The sequence below is a fragment of the Antechinus flavipes genome, chromosome 4 (genome assembly GCF_016432865.1).
Source record: "Antechinus flavipes isolate AdamAnt ecotype Samford, QLD, Australia chromosome 4, AdamAnt_v2, whole genome shotgun sequence".
Lineage (NCBI taxonomy): Eukaryota > Metazoa > Chordata > Mammalia > Dasyuromorphia > Dasyuridae > Antechinus > Antechinus flavipes.
This window is the reverse complement of record NC_067401.1, coordinates 479,588,408-479,606,561: the sequence shown is the minus strand read 5'-3', so window position 1 is coordinate 479,606,561 and position 18,154 is coordinate 479,588,408.

The following is an 18,154-nucleotide window of genomic DNA, read 5'->3' as shown; positions in this document are numbered from 1 at the left end:
AGGAACTGGGGATACCCAATGAAAATGGACCTCATAAAGAGACAGAATGTCTTGTCATAGGAAGAGCATGTTAGGTCCTGGGGGGGAGAAAGGAGAGAGAGCAGGGGGAGAGGGGGAGCAAGGTGACACAAGCCTGGAAAGGTGGGAGGAGTAGGGGATGAAGAGCCCTGGCCACCCCACAGGACTCCCATCACAAGGCTCCAACAACCAAGGACCAGCAGCCTCCAAATTTTCTCTGCTATAAAGAAGAACTGGATAGTGACCGTGGAAACTAGAGTTCGGACAGGAAGAAGCGGATGCTCATGCAGCTGGTTGCAGAAACTGAATTAACTCTCCCCCCTTTTCCCCCTTCTCTACAAGTAAACCGGGAGGGGCAGGGCCTGGCAGTGAACGGGGGCTGCCCACTGTGGCTCTCAGCTGTGGTGCTTCCTGTCTGTCCAACAGCAGCTCCAGAGGAGCCCTGCCAGTTCTCAGAGAGAACAGGGGAACAGACACTTGGAGATTGGGTGCCTGTGCACCTTTAAGGCTACTTGCTGCACCACAAACTCTTCCTTGGGCTCCCAGGATTCTCCAAAAGTCCAGGTGGAGATGCTGCAAGTTCAAGCACAAGGTGAACTCGAGCTCTGAGATCAGCAGAATTTTCCTTCGGCATTGCCACCCTGGCAGCAGAGATGCCATATTCATATCACTCCCTTCCATGGGCAGCCCCGCTGCCCTTCTTGCTGTCCCTAACTCATGATGCTTAACCTCCCTTTGGAGGACTCATTTCCCCAGAACTACAATGGCCTTTCTTTTTCTCCTTCACTTTTTATATTTTTTTAAATTGTCAATAATATTTCATTTTCCAATTACATGTAAAGATAGTTTTCAACATTCTTTTATTATTATTATTATAACTTTTTATATACAAAACATATGCACGAGTAATTTTTCAGCATTGACACTTGCAAACCCTTCTTTTCCAACTTTTCCCCTCCTTTTCTCCACCCCCTCCCCTAGATGGCAGGCAATCCCATACATGTTAAACATGTTAAAGTATATTCAATATTCATTTTTGATAGATTTTTGAGTTCTGAAATTTGTCTCCCTCCCTCCCTTCCTTAACTTCCCCTTCCCCATGACCACAAACAATCTGATATAGGTTAAATATGTGCGATCTTTATTTTTGGTAGCTTTTTATTTTCAAAATCCGGGCAAAGATAGTTTTCAACATTCACTCTTGCAGCAACTTGTGCTCCAAACTTTTGTCCCTCCCTTCTCCCACCCCTTCCCCTAGACAGCAAGCAATCCAATATAGGTTAAATATATGCAATGTTTAAAAACATATTTCCATATTTGTCATGTTGTACAAGAAAAATCAGACCAAAAGGGAAAAAACCACCAGAAAGAAAAAAACAGACAAAAAAATCCATATTCAGTCTTCATAGTTCTCCCTCTGGATGTTCACCTTCACTTCTTAGAAATTAGTTTCCAGTGCCTTTTAACAGTCAGGTAAGGTGCAACCTTCTGCAGGAAGCCATTTCCAATGCCCTCCACTGCCCCCCAAATACCTTGTATTCATTTTACTTCTATTTCTATGGGGCCACAATTCTCCTCTCACAGAATGAAAGTAGGAACGGACCATCCCACTTGTGTCTTACTTGTAATGCTGTGCTGCGGAGAGAGCAGGCATTTAAATACATGCTTTTGGATTTACTGATAGTGAATTGTGCCATAACTAAGGTGGAGCAAAAGGGGCTTTGTCCAGATTAATGGAATACAACTTGTCTCCTCATTGTCAAGGAAAATTAATTCAAGTGGATATTTTGTTTGTTAAAACAAGTAAACTCAGATAACCAAGAAAGTTCTCACCAATCTGCTCTGTGCAGAAAAAACAAAATAGCTTTTTCACAGGGAAAGTTTTGTCCTGCATGAGATAAACCCCAACCCTGTAGCAGAGGCTGAGATAAGGCTCTAAGGGAGCCCACAGGAAAGAAAGTTCCTTCATTCAGCCTCTTGTGCCCCTGACCTGGTATGATTTGCCCCAGAGGCCCCTGTGACTTATGATGTCCCCCTGCACGGTGGTGATAAGAACCAGGAAAGAGCCTTAAAGTATAGCAGGTGCCTGACACTCCACCCTCCTGGGATCCTCCCTGCAGCCATGGGGCAGGGAGTGGCAGGTGTCTCTACAGGTAGAGCTTCCCCTTTCACAGATAAGGAATTCCTCTGACTTTGCTTGCAGCCCCAAGCTTATAAATGGCACCTGCCAGTGAAAAACTGGGGTCCCAGCAGCCCTTGAACCCCAAGCCTTCTTCCTCCTCTCCTCCAGACTCCTCAAGGCACCTGCCACCCACCCTCCATCCGGGTACCCCGAATTTCCCTACTGCATAACCCTGATGATTGCCTACTGTCCCGGCCTTGCCTTAGTCCCCTCAAATGTGGAGGTGAGTCCTTCATTCATAGCATGTAGTAAGGGGGGGAGGTCTTTGGGACCTCATTCTTCTTTCCTCATCTTATATCTCTGAGGCTTCATGCCCCCCAAAAAGTATATCTGGTAACTTTTTTCTTTTTTTCCTATGCCCCCCTAAAACCCACCAGTGATTATCCCTCCTCCCACCCCAGCCAAATGCATTGAAATGTTCCCAGATGGCTTCTTGGCTGGCCATTTGGAGCTACTATCCCTTCGTTGGGTTCTTTTCCTAAGTTTGATTGATGTCTTATGATTTAAAAATATCTTAAAATAATATTTTATCTCCCTTTAACATAATTGCACATGGTTAGCCTGTATCAGATAGCTTGCCTCTTGGGGAGGTGAAAGGGAAGGAGGGAGGGGAAAAATTTGGAACTCAAAATCTTATAAAAAATGAATGTTGAGAACTGATACTAAGTGAAATGAGCAGAACCAGGAGATCATTATTCACGGCAACAAGAAGACCCTACGATTATTAATTCTGATGGACTTGGCTCTCTTCAACAATGAGATGATTCAATCCAGTTCCAATTGTTTGGTGATCAAGAGAGCCATCTGCACCCAGCGAGAGAATCATGGGAACTGAGTGTGGATCACAAAACAGTATTTTCACTCTCTCTGTTATTGTTTACTTGCATTTTTGTTTTCCTTATTGGGTTTTTTCTTTCTTTCTAAATCTGATTTTTCTTGTGCAGCAAAATAACTGTATAAATATGTATACATATATTGGGCTTAATATATACTTTAACATATTTAACATGTATGTGTCTACCTGCTATCTGTGGGAGGGAGTGAAGGGAGGGAGGGGAAAATTTGGAACAGAACGTTTTGCAAGGGTCAATGCTGAAAAATTACCCATGCATGTGTTTTGTCAATAAAAAAATGAATGTTGAAAACTATTGAAGTGTCCAGATGAGAGAAAATATAGGACAGCAAAATAATGAAAATTTTAGAGCATTTATTGCTAGCTAGCGACCAAACCCCACCAGAACAGGGCAGTCAGTATCAAGCGATTTCAGACACATATTTAGAGAAAGAAACATAAAAGTTCCAGAATACATTTGTCAGGCTAAAGGAATTTTTTTTGGTTGTTATTTTATTTCATTTTATTTTTTTTTTATATTCTTTTTTTTTTAAATTTTATTTTATTTAATTAATAACTTTGTATTGACAGAATCCATGCCAGGATAATTTTTATACAACATTATCCCTTGCAATCGCTTATGTTTCGTTTTTTCCCCTCCCTCCCTCCACCCCCCCCCCAAGATGGCAAGCAGTCCTATATATGTTAAATATGTTGCAGTATCTCCTAGATACATTACATATTATGCTAAAGGAATTTCATCCTAGACAGGAGGCAAAGATTATTGCACTAAAGGTGCCATTCCCACATGGCAATAAGACAGTATTTCTTTATTTTTATCACGTTATCCAGGTCTTAAGTTTTTTTTAAGGGCAGCACATCTAGGGATGTAAAAATACCATCTACATGGGTGTAGAAATAAGGTGAAGAACTTCTAAGAATGTTTAAATTCCTTTTCTGTATTTCAGTTTCTGTAGGTCTCTGTGACCTGCATAAGTATGTTGAATAGTAGCCAATATGTACTTAGATTTTAGATATATGTATTTAACCTAGAATGATGACATTTGTCGCTATTCAAGTTCACAATGTTTAGACAACTAGTTGCCTGATGTATGGGTCCTCCTGGAACCAGGGAATCTGCTGTTTTTGGCATGAATAACATCTAATTAAGGGGTGGAGGGGCACCAATCTCTTAATGTTCTGCAACTCATGATGTAACTAAAACCTATAAAAACTGTATACCTTATCCCCTTCTTTAGCCCTTCTACTGTAAACTCTCTCTCTCTCTTTCCCTCCTCACGGTGGAATTGCTCATTCTCATGAGAATTAATTAAATAAACAGCTTTTCTGCTTTTTACTTCGAGAGGTCTCTGAATACTCATTTTTGGATAGGATTTTCTATCCCTCACAGTGTGAAGAGCTAGTAACAAACTTCTAACTACAGTTTCAAGATTATGTTTCTCATGGTGCAGAGGGATGTCCTTCCACTTCACTATCTTTACATGTAATGGAAAAAATAAAATAGCATTTACAAACAAAATAACATTTTATTTTCCCCCAGTTACATGTGAAGACAATCTTTAACATTCATTAAAAAAAATTTTTTTTGAGTTCCAAGTTTTCTGCTTCCCTTCTTCCCTTCCCCACACCCTGAGAGAGTGAGCAATTTGGCATAGTGATACATGTGTAATCATGCAAAACATTTTATTATGCCTTATGTTTTGACATCATAGTCATTTCCAGAAATACTGGGTCTTGAACCTTCCTTGGTAACAAAGAAAAAATAATGAAGCAAAAAAATAAAATAAAAACCAAAGCTTGATCCGGTGGCAGGAATAGATCCCCAAGTTCCTTTCTGGCTGTTCTCCCACCTCCTGCAAAGAGAAAGGGAGTCAATTATTTTATTATCAGGTGATAATACCTGCCAGAGTTTGGCTTCCTTTAGATAACATCATTTCGATTGTCTCAGCTGCTGTGGTCCATCACCTTTCTCTTATCTTCTGGGGAACTTCCTGCCCACCCTCTCTCATCACTTCTGTCCCATGTGGTGACTTCCACATCTCAGACTTAGTTATTCTGGCCTTGGTGCTCTGTCAGGATGACTGACTGGCTATCCCCTGGGCTCTGGGAAGGCCCATCCATCCCTTTTTGTGTCTTCCACCTGTGCTCCCAGAGGTGGGTAGAGAGAGAAAGTAAAGAGAGAAAGGGTAAGAGAGATTTGGAGTTTCTCCTTAGACCCAAATCCTAAACACTTCCATTTATTAGTCAAAGATTTATTCAGCACTTACCATTTTTTTCCCCAGTATTTAATATTGCATCTCCCTCCCAACTACAAGTATAAAAACAATGTTTATCATTAGTTTTTAAATTTTTTGAGTTCCATATTCTCTCCCTTCCTCTTCTTCCCCTTCACTTAGAAGGCAAGCAATTTATATAGCACCTACTGTTTTTTATTTTATTTTTTATTATAGCTTTTTATGTACAAGATATATGCATAGGTAATTTTTCAGCATTGACAGTTGCAAAACCTTCTGTTGCAACTTTTTCCCTCCTTCCCCCCACTCCCTCCCCTTGATGGCAGATTGACCAATACATGTTAAATATGTTAAAGTATAAGTTAAATATAATATAAGTATACATGTCTATATAGTTATTTTGCTGTACAAAAAGAATCGGGCTTTGAAATAGTGTACAATTAGCCTGTGAAGGAAATCAAAAATGTAAGTGGACAAAAATAGAGGGATTGGGAATTCAATGTAATGGTTCTTAGTCATCTCCCAGAGTTCTTTCACTGGGTGTAGCTGGTTCAGTTCTTTACTGCTCTGTTGGAACTGATTTGGTTCATCTCATTGTTGAAGTGGGCCACATCCATCAGAATTGATCCTCGTATAGTATTTTTCCTGCTGCATCCTGGTTCTGTGACCCTGGACAAATCACTGAACCTGTCTCCATGGACCAGGCAATTGAGATTATAAAATGCAGAATAGGTGTTAACCCAGACTAGTGAAGGATGCTTCCTCACCAGGGACTTCCCATACCTTGGGACAAGATACGTGATATGTGTTCTAAACATCCTGAGCGCTGGATTTGGAAACAGGAAGAACAGAGTTTGAATCCTGCCTAAAACACTTATTAGCTGCATGATCCTGGGAGAGTCACTTGGCTGATTTCCATCTCAGTTTCTTCATCTGTATAATGGGGTGATAATAGCACCTCCCTCTCCAAGTTGATGTGAGGATCCAATGAGATATTATTAGTAAAGTCCTTAAAGAGATGTATAAATGCCAGCCAGGGTGTGACACTTTATTGAACCCTCCCTGTGGCTGCATGTTGACTTAGAAAACCACATATTAACATTATCTAGCTTGTATTGTAATTTATTTATTTTATTAAATATTTCCCATTTACCTTTTAATCTGGTTCCAAGAGTTTTTCTAGGGGAGTGTGACCTAATAATTCGGGGCTGATTGCCAGCTACTGTTATTACCAATATAATCAAGGTCTGTCCTCCAGCTCAGTGTCAAGTGCTCTGGGGGCACTGGGGAAGAAGGGAAGAGAATAAAGATCTAGGAGCTGCCCTAATGGAGCTCCCAACAGAGCCAGGGGCTCCCCTAGGACTGAAGGTAAAGGTGCTTCTGCCTGGCACCTTCCGGGAACAATTATGATTTTCAAACCAAACCTGGAGACATAGAATTGACAAGGAGAGAAAACATCTGGGAGGGAGGGTGCCGATCCAGAGGAGGCAGCCATGGGAGGAGGAGGAAGAAGAGCCAGGGAGCCAGGGCTGTGGGGCAGAAGGGAGGCCCCTCCCAGGGGGCTCTGCCAGGTGAGGAAGGCGGAATGGGGACTCCCCAGTGACTCGCCAATTGTGAGTCCTCTCTGGGCTGGCCCCAGAAGCCTACAGGTTCTCCTGCCCCCTTTCCTCCTACCAGACCAAGCCGGACCAGGCCCCTGCCCTGAGAGGCTGGCTACAAGTCATGTGGAGACATGAATTTTCTTTCTTTCTTTCTTTCTTTCTTTCTTTCTTTCTTTCTTTCTTTCTTTTTTTTGTCTCACTGGAATATCTGTGTCACTACAAATGCAAAATGTCAGTTCAGGCCCGGGCTGACCATGGGGTGGAACATATGGGAGTATCTATGATGGGACAGCCTGCCCCTGGGGGAGTCCGGGCGAGCAGAATCTTGCTCCTGGTAGCTGTGCCTGGCTCAACAACCTGCCTCTTGCCCAGAGGGGCCCCAGGAGACAAAGCAGCTCAGTCATGCCCAGCCAGACACTTTCAGAGATTCTCACCCACTTGGGGGGACCCAGCCCTGCCCTCAGGGAGCTTAAATGTTTACCCCTAAGTGAGAAGCTGGACTGCAAGGTGGCTACTTCCAGAAGGACAGAGCTGAGAAATGGAAATCTGTTTTTTTCCCTTTATAGCTTTCTCCTTCCCAAAGTCCTTCTTGGTGTTGAGGGTACCACAATCCTCCCTGTCTCCTCCCTCATCAGTATCCCATCTGTTGCCATGGTCTCTTGATATCACCTTTGCAGCATCTCTCCAATACTCCCCTGGCCCTACACCCAGAGCCTCCTGCCTGGACCTTGGCTCCTCCGGGGGAGTCTCCCTGCTTCAAGTTTCTTCCCTCTCCAATCCATCCTCCAGTCATTTGCCAAACTGCTCTGGCCACATTTATCCACCTGCTCGAATGACAAGTGACTCCCTGTTATCTCCATCATCAATTTGTCATTTAACGTTATGTCATAGTTCTCTTTTATTGTCCTGACTCAGTTTCCCTAATTATCCTGACTCAGTCCTTCCTTGATTTCCCTGCTTCTCAGTTCTTCAAAACCTCCTCTCTCTCTTTATCAGAATACTTGATAAGGATAAAAGATCTTATCAGATATCATCTTATCAAGATGCCTCTCCTCAGGTCTGGGTTTCCTCCCCCGATTATGTCATCCCCATCTCCGGGGGCTCACCTCACCCTGTTAGGGTCCCCTTCCTGCTCTCAGCACCCTGACCCTGTCCCTGCCTCTCTCTACCCCCTGCGTCTGAGCCATGTGTATAAATATCATTGAGAACTCACACTGTTTGCTGGATTCTTGGAGATGAATAGTCTCCTTCAGCCCCAGGACTAAACCATGGATCCATTTGGTCCCGGTAAATCTCTCCATTTAATAAACCATTAAATATTCTCTAATCTCCATCTTGCTCAGTTTCTCCAGCATTACAGGTGGACCAGTGGATGGTGCATTGTGCCTGGAATCAGGAAGACTCATCTTCCTGATTGCCCTTTCTGGAACATCCAATTGCTTCTCAATGGCTAAGCTCTTCTCTGAGGCTCCAGCCTTTTCAATGACTAAGTTCTTCTGGGCCTCGGGAGGATAGCTGATCTTTTCCAAGGATGGTGAATCATCAGGAAAAACTTCATGGAAGAAGTGACTTCGGAGGTAAGCTTCAAAGAGCCAATATAAGCTCGGCAAGCATCAGATAGCTTGGGTTGGCTCTTGAGGGCCTAGAGCATCAATCAGAAAGTTCTAAATGTCATTACTTGGCCCTTGATGCTTTTTCTAATCTGGCTTTCCAAATTTATTCTCTTCTACTACTTATAACTCACCCTTTCCCCCTCATTAGACATCCTTTTTGATCCTGCTTTCAAGCCTTTACTGATAGAGTTAGGTCCTGAATCAGCCCAATAATGAATGCATAAAGTCATTGCATTATTCAAAATTAAATATAAAATATGGTCATTGGTTGCAGCCCATAGACATATGCAATGAAAATTAATTTTTTCAAGTTTTAAAAATCTGTTTATTAACATAATACAATTAGCAAAAAAATAAAATAAGTATATTTTGGATTTGTTTAATACAAAGTAATAGATACTTATCGGATTGGAAGATTCTTCAACCCTGAGCTCCAAAGATTGTTCTGGAGAATACTTTCTCACCTTGGTCCATTTGACTGAAGGTCAAGAGGCGAGGCTAGAAGATAAAATTTAGCATCGGCTGATAGGCCCTTGCTAGGCGGATAGCAATGCACAGAGCAACCGGAGACACAAATGAGTATTTTTAAGATTTTACACAGCCTCACAGAGACACTGTTGGTGGCTAAAGGAACCTATGAAAGACTGACTGCTTAGCCACTTTCCTATTGGGGAGGTTGAGTAGCAGGGGCAAGATAGCAAGTGATTTGGGGATGTTAACTTTGGGATTTCAGGAACTGTGACAGATCAGGTTTGCTCCAGTAGAATGTTTTCTCTGTAGTAAGTCTTATCAGATAACCCACCAGGAAATCTCTAAGATAAAGGAGATCTCCTTCTAGATAGCAATATGTAAAGGCTCATCCTGTCCTTGCCAGCCGGACTGCTTCTTTGACTTTTAAGATCACTTTTTTCTGGGGAGATGTTTCTCCTGAATAGTCACAGCATTTAGGTTCATCTGCTACTTCAACAACTGAAAATAAAGTTTTAAAAAATTTAAACATAAAAAGTACTTAAAATCATATCTAAAGATAAGCTTATTTCTTCTCAGTATTTCAGTGATCTAATCCCAATAAATTTTGGATGGAAACTGCCATACACACCCAGAGAGAGAATTATGGAGATTGAATATAAATCAGCACATGCTATGTTCATTTTTTTTTCTTTTTAATTTTTTTTTTAGCAGAGGCAATTGGGGTTAAGTGACTTGCCCATGGTCTCACAGCTAGGAAGTGTTAAGTGTCTGAGAACAGATTTGAACTCAGGTCCTCCTGACTTCAGGGCTGGTGCTCTATCCGCTGTGCTACCTGGCTGCCCCTTTAATTTTTTGTGTGTGATTTTTTTTTCTCTTGTGATGGTTCCCTTTTGTTTTTATTTTTCTCTCCCAAAATGATTAAGAGTGATTCTAAAGGAATAACAATAATAAAAAAAATAACTAATGACATAGCAAAAACGTTCTTCTTGTCATTTAAAATATTGTATCAGCTTAGATTGAAATGTCTTCTCTTTCTTTAAATCTTTAAATTAAAGATATGACATATAGGCCATCTGCAATCTTCTTAATCTATATCTGGCCCCTGGACCCAGATGGCTCTGGAGAAGAACGGGCACTGCCCTCTCTCACTGAAATCCAACTCACTTATCACTGCCCTGGTTGTCTTTGAGAACTAAGAGCAAACAACAACAAAGATATGATGGCAAACCAAGTACTGAGCTTTATGATACATATCTCAGTACATCGTTTGCCTACGTTCTTATATAATGAGTTCTTACATGATGAACCTTGGTGGATCTGAGGCATTATCCACAATTAATAATGCTAATCAAATTTCTCATTATTTGAATGTCTGCTAATCTTAAACTAGGAGTGCAGCCAGGCAACACAGTGGGTAGAGCACCAGCCCCAAAGTCAGGAGGACCTGAGTTCAAATGTGACCTCAGACACTGAACACTTCCTAGTTTTGTGACCCTGGGCAAGTCACTTAACCCCAATTGCATAACAACAACTATAAAAAAACTTAAACTAGGGGTACCCTGTTTCTGCTTCTAACGCCTTCTTTCTTTGTCCTTGATTTCCCAAATTATATCCAAAGCTCAACTCTTGATCCATGAAGTTTCTCTCATCTGACTTTCTTAGATCAAATAAAGACCCCCCTTTCCTCTGACCCCCTCCCTCCCCCAGTGCCCTTTGTTTCCCCCAGGGTTACCTTAGACATCCTAATCAGTCTTCCTGCTAAACCTGTTGGTCACCAACCATTCCCTGCTTTTCATTGTTATGGATCAAGGAGCTGTCCTTGACTCTTGGCAGTGGGAAAGGAGGATTTTATCAAATTCTTTATTTTCTTTATTTTTTTTTAGGGATACAGATCCCAAGGCTCTAAAAGTCTGAAGGATTGGGTGGGAACAGCGCCATGATGGCCAATCAGTGAGCAGAGAGCCTAGAGGAACTTCGTCTGACCCGCACTCACAACAATCCCTTCTACTTGGTTGAAAGAGGACTTTTTTAGGGCTCACTGAGCTGTTAAGAGTTCTTGTAAGGATATGAGGTGAAGCAAAATGAACTGATGTGAACTAGGAGAAATAACATGTACATTAAAAACAAAAACAAAACAAACAAAAAAAAAAGAGTTTCTGTAAAGCACTCCAGTTTGTTCTGTGTCTGTCTTTGGGATGTTTAACACACACACACACACACACACACACACACACACACACACCCAGCAGGATCAGCTCCTCCAGAGTCATCTGGGTCCAATGGTCAGATAGAGATCAGGACGACTGGACGTGGCCTTGGATGCAGTGGGAGACCTTGGCCTTTTTAAGCTCAGGTCTTTCACCTTCCTCTTATGAAAGAGGGCCTTAAAAACAGTGGCAAACTCCAGGAGCTCGGGGGAGATTAGGATTCCAGAGACCCACAAACTGACTTAGGAAAAATAGTATTAGATATTGCTATTAATAGATATTAAATAATAGATATTAAAAATATGTTAAAGAAATATCTAATAAAAATATTAAGATATTAACATTATCTAGTTTTGCAGTATTTTTATTTATTTATATTTCCTAATTACAGCCTAATTTGTTTTCACTCTCCCCAGGAATATTGCAGGTTTAAGGTTTGACATTTTGATCTTTCAAGGAAGTGGTACTTTTCTCTTTACCCTGGGAAATAAAGCCTGTACTAAGTGCTTCACAAATGCTGAGTAATACAGCATTCTTGAAAGTGATCTAAATGGCTATGCTAACAAGGATATTCTTTCCTCTGTTACAATTTAAGCATCTTCCTTTGTTGGAATAAGTACTCTCAAGCTATTTGGAAGATAGTTTGGCATAACAACAATTCTTTGCTCTCAGGTTGACATCACCTTCTGACAAAATATATTGCTTGGGCCAGGGTCTGGTGTTCACTGAGGGATTTAGCCTCCCCCCCACTCCCTTCTCCCCCTCCCCCCTCATTTCCCAGGGCCATCCATCATTTGTTCACTGGGCTGTACTCTTATGCCTGTTACAGAATCCGGTTCTGTGCCCCTCAGGGTGGCTGTAACCCCCTCAGAACTTGAGTCTATGTTCCCACGGGAGCCAAGAACACCTGTGTTGTCCCAAGAAATGCTAACCATGAGAACTATCTCAAGATCTAAGAAAGAGTCTGTTGTGGGCCAACCCCTTTTGTGGGGAGGGGAGGCTTCCATTTGTAAGCATTATTTTCTTCACTCTGAAATTAGTTAAAGTTCTGTTTGTGTCCTGAGTCTCCCGTTTCTCCCCTGCTTTGTGCAGTTCCCATCGCTCACAGGTAGTTTCCCCTGCCATCTCCCATCCATTTGCCAGGTGGTCCAGTGGATAGAATGCCTGAACTGGAGTCAGGAAGATTCATCTTCCTCAATTCAAATCTGGCCTTAGACTTTTACAAGTTGTATGACTCAGGCCAAATCCCTCAACCTGCTTGCCTCAGTTTCCTCATCTGTAAAATGAGCTAGGGAAGGAAATGGCAAACCCCTCCTGTATCTCTGCCAAGAAAATTTCAAATGGGGCCATGAAAAGTTGGACAAGACTAAAATACCTTACAACAGCAACAAAAAAATCAATCTGCTCTTTTCTCAGACTTTTTGCAAACTTTATCATCCCTCTTCAGGCCTCCCACAGAAACTCTTCCTTTTTCTCAGCTTCAGGCTTAAACCTCATACTCCCCACCCAGTCATAGAAGCCATAGGCAGCTTCCTTTTCTCTCTTTCTATTCACCTCTTAACACCCAGATACCTTTTCCCATTATTTCTCCCTTCTCTCCAGTCTGCTCTCAGACAAAGAAAAATCGAGTAGTCTTCCAATACCCAGGATCCCAGTACCTGAGGATTCCAATAAACAATCCATTAAAAAAAAAAAAAAAAAAGTGTATACTCCCAGGTAAAGGTAGTTTGGTTAAAAACCATCCCCAAACTGAATGTGGATCACAACAGAGTATTTTCACTTTTTGTTGTTCGCTTTCATTGTGTTTTCTTTCTCATTTTCTTTCCTTTTTGATCTGATTTTGCTTGTATAGCATGCTAAATGGAGAAATATGCATAGAAGAATTTGAGGCGTTTAACATATATTGGATTACTTGCTGTCTAAGGGAGGGGGAGGGGAACAAAGGGAGAAAAAAATGGAGCACAAGGTTTTGCAAGGATGAATGTTGACAACTATCTATGCATCTATTTTGAGAATAAAAAGCTAAAAAAAAAAAAACCTCCCAAAGTAAAAATCCCTGTAGGGAAATTAAAAGTAGCGAGGAGGTTCACTGGTATGGCAGGAGATCCTCACTAAAATCTTAAAAAGCATCTTATATTCCCTTGAAGGACGAAAGAAAGAAAGAAAGAGAGGGAAGGAAGGAGGAAAAAAGGAAGAAAGGAAGACAAGGAAAGAAATGTGTGTGACACATTTTAAATTTAATCTGAGGTAGGAGGAACTTTTTTAAGATCACTCTAAGTCAATAACAACTTAATAAATAAGGCTCAGATTTCTTGGGGTTCTTGATTTCTGAACACTCATATAGATTTAACAATTGGCCCAAGCTGATCAGGGCTGTCTCCGGCTTACTGCTGACCCAGAATTATATGCTTGAAGAAAAGTTAACCTAAATGACCCCAGGTCTGCAGTATAGCACCTCTGCTCACAAGATCCCAGGATGATGTTATGGGAGTGTGGGGACTAAAGGGATCCCCTGAGTTCCGGCAGGATCCTGTTCTCCCTCCATTCACATTGGATCCTGTTCATCTCATCTTATCCAGCTGATTGTCCCCTCAGTCACATCATCCATCTCTACTTTCACTAATCTTCCTTCTCTCCCAATTTACTGGCTGCTTCCTATGGCTACAAACGCTGCCAGGTTTCCTTAGTGCTTAAAAACCTCTCACTTAATCCCCATTAACAATTGTCTTTCCTCCTTCTCTTCCAAAACTCCTAGAGGTCATGTTACTACCTGTTCCCACCTCTTCCTCTTTCACTGAATTCTTTTAATTTTCAATTTCATTTTCCATTCTGAACTTAAAAACCAAAAAGGGAATATTTTCTTGCACATTCAGCAAGACACATAAAAAAGGTTTCTATATGAACTAGCTTTCACCCTGCCCTCAACAAATTATTGGAAAGAGGAAAAAAGACTTTTGTTTAAAAAAAAAAAAAAAAAAGCTTTAACTGAGCAAAATGAATCTACATTTTATCTTCCTCCCCCCAAAATATTTGTCTCTGCCCGGGGAGTCTTCTCTCTCAGGAGGCAAGTAATACAGGACATTATAGGTCTTCTGGAGACATGGCTGGTTACCACATTGACCAGAGCTCCTAAGTCTTTCCAAAGTCTTGTTCTTAAAAATATTGTTGCAATTAATTATACAGAACTGTTGTGTCTTCTAGTTCTTGCCTTTTCTCCTCCTCCCTTCCCTCATCAGGATCAGAAAGTTTGTCTTTCTTATGGGTACTCCCTCCCCTATATTCTTCTCCTTCCCCTATTTCCTTGCCCCAATACTTTTTCTTTCCTTCCTTCCTTTCTTTCTTCTCTCCTTTCTTCCTTCTTTTCTCTCTCTCTTCAATTGGGGTTAAGTGACTTGCCCAGGGTCACATAGTTAGTGTCTGAGGTCACATTTGTACTCTGTTCTCCTTACTCTAGGGCCACTGCACCCCTTCACTTATTTCCTGCTTGAGTTTGAAATATTTCTATATCAAGTGCTCTCTCTCTCTCTCTCTCTCTCTCTCTCTCTCTCTCTCTCTCTCTCTTATCTTTCTTTGTCCATTTTGAAAGTTTCTTGGGATGCTGACTCTCTCCCCCTCTTACATGCCCCAATTATAAGAAATAACAAGTTGTACCTCTTGTCCTCCTTTTTACATATAGTCTTCCTTTTCTTTTTCCTTCTCTCTCCTCTTTTCAAGATCTTCAGACAGAACCAACATCCACCCCCAACCTATTTCTTTCTTTTTTTAACTCCCCTTTGAAGACACTGAGGTTCTGAGGGGACAGTCCCCTTCTTTCTTTCCTCAAAGAGCTCATAACCCAGCTCATAACCTCTCTTACTTCCCCAACTTCTGCTCTGAGACAAGGGGACCTCAACATTCATCATGATATTTCTTCAAGCACCACAACTTACTCATTTCTCATTTTCCCTTCCCATGAGCCCCTGCTCACCTCCACTCAGAGATGGTCCCTCAGCATCCCCAGGCTCCGCCTCCACACTCCTGAGGGCTGAAATTCCCTTCTGGAATCACAATCTGTTTCTTCCCACTCTTCCTCTGCCCTGCATCCCCAAGCCCTACTCTTCATCTCCCCAAGACCTCCAATCCCTCTGTATCCCAGTTCCTCCTTCACATCTTACACTCTCTTCCCTTCCCCATCTTGACCTTCTGGGGAATCAATTCAAGTCTCCACTGGCCTCTTTCCTCTAGCCCCTAGTGACTTTATCTCATCATAAGCCTAGGGCCAAGCTCTTATTACTTCAAGCTGGGGAATGAAGCTAGAGAAAATTAGGAAACTGGGTGCATTTCGTGATCTCAGCAGGCTCTCACTGCTTCCAGGCAATCCTGGAACATCTCCCTAATTGGTTCACTATCCCATAAACTCTTCCAAACCTCAGCATCAAACCTTCCATGGCTCCCTTCCTTCCCACCCTCCCAGTGGGTGCTTTTATAAAGTAAAGCTTGTTAGCTATTGACTGGAGTCTAGAAAATCATCCTTCTCTCTTGTACAGATGGTGAGAGCCTTGATTACACTGATTCTGGGCTTATCTCCTTCCCTGCTGCCTTACCCCCTTTTGGAACTCTCATTTCTGGAAAATTTGTGCCCAGATTCTATCTTTCCACCTTCTAGGTTAAGTGGATCCTTCCCTGTCTGAGAGAGCAATCAGATGGACCCGAATAAGATGACCCCCCACCCCCACCCCTGTCTCACCAACCTCATTCCATCTTCAGGTGTCCTCGATTTCAGGCAGCATGGCCTTGACTGGACTTAAGGACCTAGGACCCCTCCAGGCCTGAGGGCAGCCCTGGCAAGGACTTCTGCATTAGGTGACAGCCTTGTGTCTCCAGCCTTCCAGCCTCCCCTTTGGCTCTGGTTTGGCTTTCTCTTTGGTACATTGGCCATGGGGTGTATGGGCTTCTCCCCTGTATTCTCCTAATGAGGATACAATTAAAGACAATTCAATAAACTGGCCATTGCCAACTCTGACGGGCCATTAAGTCCTAGTAAGCGCCAAATACCTGACCTCAGACTGACATTTTGTCTCTGTGCAGCTTTTCCTCGATGCTTCTAGCTCTGCTCTAGCAGTCCCCAGCTTCCACATAGCAATCCCTCAAGTGCTGAAGACAGTGTTTAGGCCCTCCTGAATCTCTTCCAACAAATCGTCACCAAGCCCGGACCTGTGGACCTCTCTATCTTGGGGGCTCCTTCCTGGACATTCTCCATTTTATCACTGCTCGTTTACAAAGTGGTGCCCCGTAACCCACGATCGGCTCAGCCCAATAAGGATAAGGGCAGAACGCAACCGACTGTCCCCTTTCTTCCTGGAAATCATGCCCAATGATCCCCAATGCTGTCTTGGCTTTCTAAACTGGCAGAGTATGCTGCTGCCCCATGCTGAGTCTCTCTCTCCCTTCCAACATTTTGCTCTTATTTAATTCATACTAGATTGATGTCAGGAGCTCAGGAAGTGGAACTCTACTTGAGGGGTATATATGTGGGCAGGAGAGAGACTGGCAAGGCCGTTAAATAAGCCCAGAACTGGCTGAGGGAGGGGGATCGCCCCACTCCTGAATCTCGGGTCCGGCGCTGGCTGTTTGCCTCCGCTCTCTCTTTCTGAGAACCAAGTTAAGACCTGTCCATTTAGCTTTATCCAGTCTTGCCAACTCCCATCCACGCAGCCTCCACCCTGGACCCAGCCAGGGGAAGAGTAGATACTTCTATCCTAATATCTTGTCTCCTTGTCTAGAACATTCTTTGCATCTCCAGGGCCCAGCTCAGTAACTAGTATACAGATGCTTAATAAATGATTGACTGACTCAAAAGAAGGCCCAGGGCTGTTAACCATGAGGCATGTGGGACCAAGTGGGACATCTTTTTAAATGGCCCTTCTTCCTCCCACAGGGACACAAAAGAGAAACAGCAGAGCTTCCCCATCTCTATCTTTGCCCCTTAGGTGGGCCCTAGGTTTGCCAGCCTACCCAGATCCAGCTCAGACTGTGAATGTTGGAGCCACTTATTCATTTATTCACTCAATAGTTGGAAAGAACTCTGAATTTTAGGTCAGAATAACCACCTGCCTATACCAGATTTAACATTTATGAGGTATGTGATTCATTTTACTCAATTTTTTTTTCTGTAAAATGGGACAATAATAATCTGTACTATCTGGGAGTCTTGAGAGCCTGGATCCTTCCTCAGAGAGAAGCAGCTTCCTGGCAAGAATGGCACCAGATGCCAGCCTGGAGGGCTCCCACTTTAGGAGACTTCCCCTGATGTGTACAGAAGGCTGAGGAGAGACACAGTTAGAGTTTGAGGAAGCAGGTATCTCAGTCCTGAAGTAAATATAAGCTACCTTGTAGTTCACCTAAGGCTGATCTCTTAGGACTTTGTGACCACAGGCCCAATCACCCAATTTATGTTGAGTTTATTCTTATTTATTATAGTTGATACTAAAATCAGCACCCAGAGGGCAGAGATCAGGGCTTATCTTCCCAGCCTGGCACCGAGTCCCTGGTGAATTTGAGAATAGGTCCCTTCACCTAGTAGGTGTGTGGCCTTGGACTTCTGCCCGCCTCAGTTTCCTCAAGTGTAAAATGGGGACAATAATAATAGCATCTAGCTCTGGGGCTATTGTGAGGATTAAAAAAGGTAATATTTGTAAATCACTTAGCACAGTGCCTGGCCGGAGTAGAGACAAATGCTTGCTTCTTTCCTTTCGGGGTGTCCCCAGCCTCAGCCCTGCCCTCCCTTTACAGTCTCATACCCTGTCTCCTCTTTAGGCCTCAGTTTTCCCATTTTCACAGCTTCCTTACAGCTTTACAACCCTGTGTTCTTCCAGATGTGTCTCGTAACAGTCCTTGGGGTAGAAATGCACACGCCAGCCCTAATTAAATATCTGTTCAGTGAATTCAGTTGAATACCTGGGCCACTCCCTAGGGAGGGTAGTTGGCTGGCAAGGG